Source organism: Nicotiana tabacum, chromosome 13, assembly GCF_000715075.1.
Source record: "Nicotiana tabacum cultivar K326 chromosome 13, ASM71507v2, whole genome shotgun sequence".
Classification (NCBI taxonomy): Eukaryota; Viridiplantae; Streptophyta; class Magnoliopsida; order Solanales; family Solanaceae; genus Nicotiana; species Nicotiana tabacum.
Window position 1 is genome coordinate 62,618,739 of NC_134092.1, and position 6,597 is coordinate 62,625,335.

The window sequence follows — 6,597 nt, forward strand, 5'->3', positions numbered from 1 at the left end:
ATGGAAGACTTATTACTACTTCCGAAGAAGATGGGATTAGTTTAGTTGTCTACTGATAGAGCAGTTGAGGATGTGCATTCCGCAGCGGGTCTGATTTCCTTGTATAGCATAAGGTGTCATATGTGTGTGGCATCTTGAAGGGGTAAAGTTATATGGGATACTTTCTACCATCGAAATTGATAGGGTAGTAGCTCACTATATGATTAAGGTTGTTATGGCAGGAGGTTTGGTACACGAGTTGAGTTTTGTTGAGTTTGCTTAACTATTGCATAATGGAAAGGTAGAATAAGTTGTATAACTACTCATAGACTTATTATAATAGAACACCACAAACTCAGAGAGTTATTGGGTGAGGAATTACTTTTTCACAGAATTGTCATAGTTGGGTTATTGCTTATATGGTGCAAACCATGTTGTTTTAGGTTCCATATAGAATTTGGTGTGACTTATGGGTTGAGAAGCTTGCACTACATGAGATGAAGCTTATGGACCTGGAACAAACACGATCGAGTTTAGATAAGGTATATTTGGAAGAGAATACCTTCAGGCAACCTAGAACAGGAAATGGTTCTTACTGGACGAGAGGAATCTACTATTTGTTGATATGGTGAGTAGCTATGAGCTTCTACAGGGTTCTTGCATCATTATCAGTGTTTTACGAAAGCTTGGAACAAGGATTTATTTGAGATAAGGTATTTTTACCGATACCGGATTTGGTAATGAGCATTATTGCGATCAGAAGAAATTGCTATGGGTGTATGAGTTATGGGATATATCAAGTGGTTACATCTTGACGGTAAATTCATAACTCGATATATGTTATTGGAATTGATACCGTGAATATAGAAAAGAATTGGATCTTGCAGGAAGACCCAGGTATTGAAGTTGGGTTTAAAGGCTTATAAACTAAGGTTGAGGGAGGAATCTCGTTCAGGATATGCTAATGGATATATATAGATAGAGGTGAAATAGAATCACCCATGAGTTTCAGCATCTCCTTCCATTATTTGAGCTTTTTCATAGGTCCATTTGATGTTTTATGACTTGAGGGTATGAGTGATTTTGGTCCGAAGAGGTTTAGAAATGATTTGGAACACTTAGTTCCTAAATAGGAGCTTTAAGTTGGAAGAGTTGGCCAAGGTTTGACTTTTGGGTAAACGAACTCAGTATCTAGTTTTGAAGGTTTCAGTAGATTCATATGATGATTTTGGACTTGAGCGTATGTTTGTATTTGGTTTTGAAGGTTCCTAGAAGGATTATCCATAATTTGTCGAAAGTTGGCAATTTGAAGAACATAAGAATTCATAGATTTGAACAAAAGTTGACTTTGATGACTCCAATTGGTATTCTGAGACTTTGGATAGGTCTAAATAGTTGAATTGAACTTGTGTGCAAAGTTTGGAAGTAATACGAAGTGTCTAAGTGCGATTTGGACATTGTTTTGAAAGAATGAAGATTTAAGAACTTAAGAGAAATTCTATTCGGTTTGAGACTCGATTCCTTATATTCTAGTGGGTGGTTTGAGCCTTTGGAAAAGTTTATATGGGATATTTGGACATGTAGGAATGGTTGTATGGGGTCCCGAGGGGAGCGGGTGAGTTTTGGCGCATTTGGAGCGAGTTCTGAAAGAATTAAGTTGCTGAAACAGGACTTTTCCATAGATGACCTAACTTCAAAAGAGCATTTCTCCCAATCTATAAAGGATTTTAGGATGCGGTTTAGATGAGATTGTATCCCTTTGAAACTAGTTTTTGGTGGTTCAAACCGTTCGTTATCCGGCTTTTATACATGGAGTTATGGCCATTTTACCAGAAAGCGGCCAGTGCAGAATTTTGGGACTGTTCTATTATGCGATGGTTATGCGATCCGCGAATTCGATGTGCAGACCGCGAAGCAAATGGTCGGTCACCTGGGCAATTATTTGTCAGCTACTTTGGGAAGCTATATAAGGTTGAGTTTTGTAATTTTTATTTTATTCTCAACTTTTGGAGCTCATTTTGAGATGTTTGAGGTTAGGGTTTCACCCACAAGCTTGGAGTAAATGATTCTAACCTAAACCTATGCTTTATTTATGAATTTATCACTAGATTTAACATCAAAACATGGATTTGAAGAAGAGAAATTTGGGGGTTTTATCTACAACTTAAGAAAGTGTCGTTTGGGGTTTTGAAGACCGATTTAAACTCGAATTTGAAAACTACTTATATATTTAGACTCGTGTGGTTATGGGTCATCGGGATTTGATCTTGGACTCGGGTTTTGACCATGTGGGCCTGGATTGACTTTTGTTGACTTTTGTTGACTTTTGGGAATTTGATTAAGGATTGAAGCTTTATTATTTGAAATTTATTCCAATAGCTTTGTTTACGTTATTAAGTTGTATTTGACTAGATTCAAGTCGTTTGATGTTGGATTGAAAGGAAAACGTGATTGTTGTTGATTAAAGCTTGTCGGGTAGAGGTAAATCTCTTGTCTATCTTTATAAGAGGACATTCTCCTCATAGGTGATCTATTTGCTACATGTTGTTTGATTTAGGATCCACATATATGCGTGGTGGCGACCGTATGTGCGTATCTAGGTAATGACCATATCCGGTAAATGTTTGGCATGTGATTATGCCTTGTTTGAACTATGTGAGCTTATTACTCATGATTCGTTGATTTTATGACTATGCGATGACTTGTAATTGTGGCTTAGAAGCATGTCTAGGGATGTGACTAGTTGAATTAAGCATAAAAGATTGTTTTGTCATATTGAGCTTCTTTGTTGGGTCGTAGTCATATACATGTCTTATTGATTCTTGATTTTGTTGTTAAATGGCTTATTTCATTCATGGTAAATATTATGATAAGATGTTGAACGATGTAATTTCTTATTGAATTAATGAGTGAATTAAATTACATGATTAGACACAACCATTATTCGTACGGCCAAGATAGCCAACACGTGCTTTTGATGTTAATTGATGGCTACTATCGCAATTGGGAGGCTATGTGTAATTTGTCATCAATTGAAGACTACATGTAATTAGAGATTATACTTATAATAATTGACTACACTTAGCTCATTAGCATTAGCTTAGGGGTATTTGGGTATTTTGTAGCCAAATACCCACTCTAGTATAAATAGCCCTTAAGGCTTTTATTTTAGGTAGACTTGATGAATAATAAACTTGAAGACATGCAAGTCTCACACTCTTTCCTTATCTTTTAATTAATGTATTTATGAGTTTATGCCTTTAATTCCTTTATTGCATAGTTTATACTTTCATTAGTGTTAAATTAGTCTTAGTTGGTGATTGATTAGTAGTGAATGCTTAATCTTAATTACTTTATCCGAGTTTTCAAGAGTTGTCTATCTCTTGCGGGTTTTCTTAGCTTAGGGTTACAATTGAGTTCATAGAGATAATTAGGCTCCATAGCCTAATTGGTTCTTGTTCTTCCGATCAATTGTAGGTCTAGCTCTTATTTTTGATTTCGCGTATTTTGCAATATCCGTATGAGACAAGGATTTGTCTATCAAATTTTGGGTTGTGTTTTATTTATTTTCAAATTAGAAAATCACAAAAAAAAAAAAAAACATAACAAAAAAAATTGGAGTTACTGTCCATCCGTGTTGCTCCCTCCGTTTCAAATTAAATGAGTTACTTTCTAGTCTGTTCCAAAATAAATGACACATTTTTAAATTTAGAAATAATTTAATTTTAAACTCTTCATTTTATCTATTTTACCCTTAATGATAATTTTTTATAATCACACAAATATTATGGCCCACCTTATATTTTAGTCTTTTAAGTTTTTAAGACAGTTTAAAAAAATTATTTCCTTAAAGTCAAACTAATATTTTTGTTTCAAAAGTTATAAATTGTTATTGTTCTTTATCACTAATACCTTCCAAAATTCTGAAAATTTGAGTATTGATCGATTCATAGCTTGAGTGATTGATGATTTGAATTTGAATTGAAAGTTGCTTTGAGAATTGAACCCTAAGACGACGAATAGCAGAAGCAAAATTGGGGATTTTGCTCCAGGACTGAAATTTGGGTTTGAATTCGCTCGTGTGTGCTAGATTCTAGTTGGAAGCATCATTGTGAAGCTCAATCAAAAGATTAGGGTCGATTGAAGCTGGTTTTACAAATTTGTGGTTCAAATTTGTCGAACAAGTTTTTGATGAAGACGACGACTAGGGTTCTCTGATTTTCTGGGTGTTTGTTCAAATTGGTAACTAGGGTTTGATCTTGGAGTGCTTTAGAAGTTGAATCCAAAGTTTGAAATCATTTGGTGAAGATTTGAGTGAGATTGAACCGAAATTTTGAGCCGAGCTCGAAGAACATTGAAGAACAGAGAACAATTTCTGGGATTGAGTTTGAAGCCGCGTAGCCTACGCCTCATTCCTAAGCCCTTCTATACGCGACTACTCGACGCAACAGGTTTGACTCTTCTAAGTTGAAACTTAGCTTCATGAACTAAATTTCATCTTTGAGTTCTGGGAATTGAAAATAGCTTCTAATTCTACTATAGTCCTAATCCATTGAGTGTTATTGATTAATGAATTTGAGTTGAGTACTCGAGTTAGTAGTATCTTCGTATTGAATCTGAGTTCGATGATAGACTGCTTGGTGAGAATATGATCCTACTTGTGATCAAAGTTAATATGGGACTGTCGTCGAATGCATTTTAGTTGATAGTAGTTGTTAGCGACTCGAATTTGAGATGTTGTTTTGAAATTGTATGAACTGAGTTAGTTTCCTGAATTGAGAATTCTTGTCGCAAATCCTGAGCTGAATATTGTTTGGGAGTTCTGTAGACTTTGTTTGAAATTCTATTGCTGCATTTTGCTGAAGGTTTGAAGGCAAAAGAGGGGTGTACAAATTTCTTTAAGCATTAAATCTTGAAGAACATTGTCCTGTTCCTGAAATTCTGTCCTTGCTAAATTGAGCAGCTCTCTCTGCTGAATTAAACAGTCTGCAAAGTGTACTGAGTTTGAGTTTTTAACTGGTTGCTAGAAACTGCAAGAAAACTGAAAACTGTATGGTCTAATTGAGCATTGTTTACTGCTGAGAATTGTTTGAGCTGCTGTTTGCTAATTGAAAGGCTGTTCAGCTTTGGTTTGTGCTGAGTTTTAAGAAGTTTGGTTCAAGTTTGAGATTTTTGAGGTTTTGAACCTAAGTTTGAGCTGCAGTAGGTGGAGCAGATTTCCACATTAGTTGACAGCAGAATTGCACAAGTTTCAGCAGGTTTTGACAGCAAACTTGCACCAATTTTTGCCAGAAATTCCAGATTGTTTTACAAGTTCCAGTTTCTGCAGCAGAATAGCTTCTGCATTGTCCAGCTTCTGTTGATAAGTTCAGCAGTCTATGTTTCTAATCAGTTTTTTCTGCAGTATTTTTGGCAGCAAATCTGCACATTTTGAGCTCCCAGTTTTTGCACAGTTGAGCTCTGCTTAGTTGACTGCTTTGTTAGCCAAAATTCAGCAGTGTATGATCAGCTTTGAGCAGTAATTTGCTAGCCAAAATATCTGCACAGTTGAGCTGAGGAGTCTGCACTTGCTGCAGCAATTTGTGTACAATTTGAGAAGCATTCCAACAGCAGATCAGCAGCAACTACTGGACTGATTTCTGCCCAACAAATCTGTTGTTTGGTTCCAGTTCAAGCCAAGGTTTTGAGCATCAGCTACACAGTTTCCATGCCATTGTTAGACTGTTTTCCTGTAGGTTGCAAGTCTGCATAGCTGCAGCATAAAAACTGCCCTGTTTCTGCTCTATTTGGTTCTAAGTTGCTGAGTTTGTTTTTGCTCTGGACTGAAAGGTTTTGCATCTGTTGTGTGAGCATCTGCATATCAGTTGCTTCAGGTGGTTAGGGTGAAAGGTTGGGCATAGTATCAATCCCAGAAAATTACAATAAGTCCAGAGAAGTCAAAAGTTGAGAAGATCAGAAGTTTAGGAGTTTCTGTCCAGTTTTCTGTCAAATTATTATGTCCAGTTTTTCTGTCCAGTTGTTAATTTTCTTTTTGTTTTTTAATTCTAAACTAGTGTAAATTTGATATTAGTTTATATTAACTTTTAACCTAGTTCTTTGTATGCATAATTTTGTTTCGTGCCAATTGTGTTTACCCTAAAAATTGAATAACAATTAAACTTATATTGTGGTTTTAAGAATATGTGATTTAAACCAGCATAAAATTGATAAACAATGAATTAAATAGATAAATTGGACAATAAAATAAATCAAATCGGTCTGCAAACAATGCCTCGACTTCGATTCGAGATAGTCTCGAGGTTAGGTAATAAGAACAGCAGAGGATGGAACCAGCAGTGATGAACAGTAAGTAAGACAAAGAAAGCAGTGTATATGTATATTCTTATCAGTGAATCATGATACCCTACAAATGATTGGAACTCCTCTTTATGTAGTAGAGGAAACCTAATTATGGTATGTCACTAATTACAGAAGGAAATCGTATAAACAGCTAGTTAATCGCTTCTGATTTGGTTCGTTCCGAGATTCACGCCATGATCCTCGACCAATCACGGATATCCGTCCCGAGATTCACGCCGTGATCTTCGACCGGTTACTGATATCTCGTCATTCCGTTAT

The 6,597-nt window shown here is 35.8% G+C and overlaps 1 long non-coding RNA gene across 1 annotated transcript; it reads left to right on the top strand.

The window, feature by feature from the left end:
- The first annotated feature begins 3,812 nt into the window (after window positions 1-3,812).
- Window positions 3,813-6,100, top strand: LOC142167844 (uncharacterized). Its single transcript, XR_012698021.1, has 2 exons — window positions 3,813-4,430; window positions 4,845-6,100. It is a non-coding gene; the product is annotated as an uncharacterized LOC142167844 (long non-coding RNA).
- Window positions 6,101-6,597: the final 497 nt, after the last annotated feature.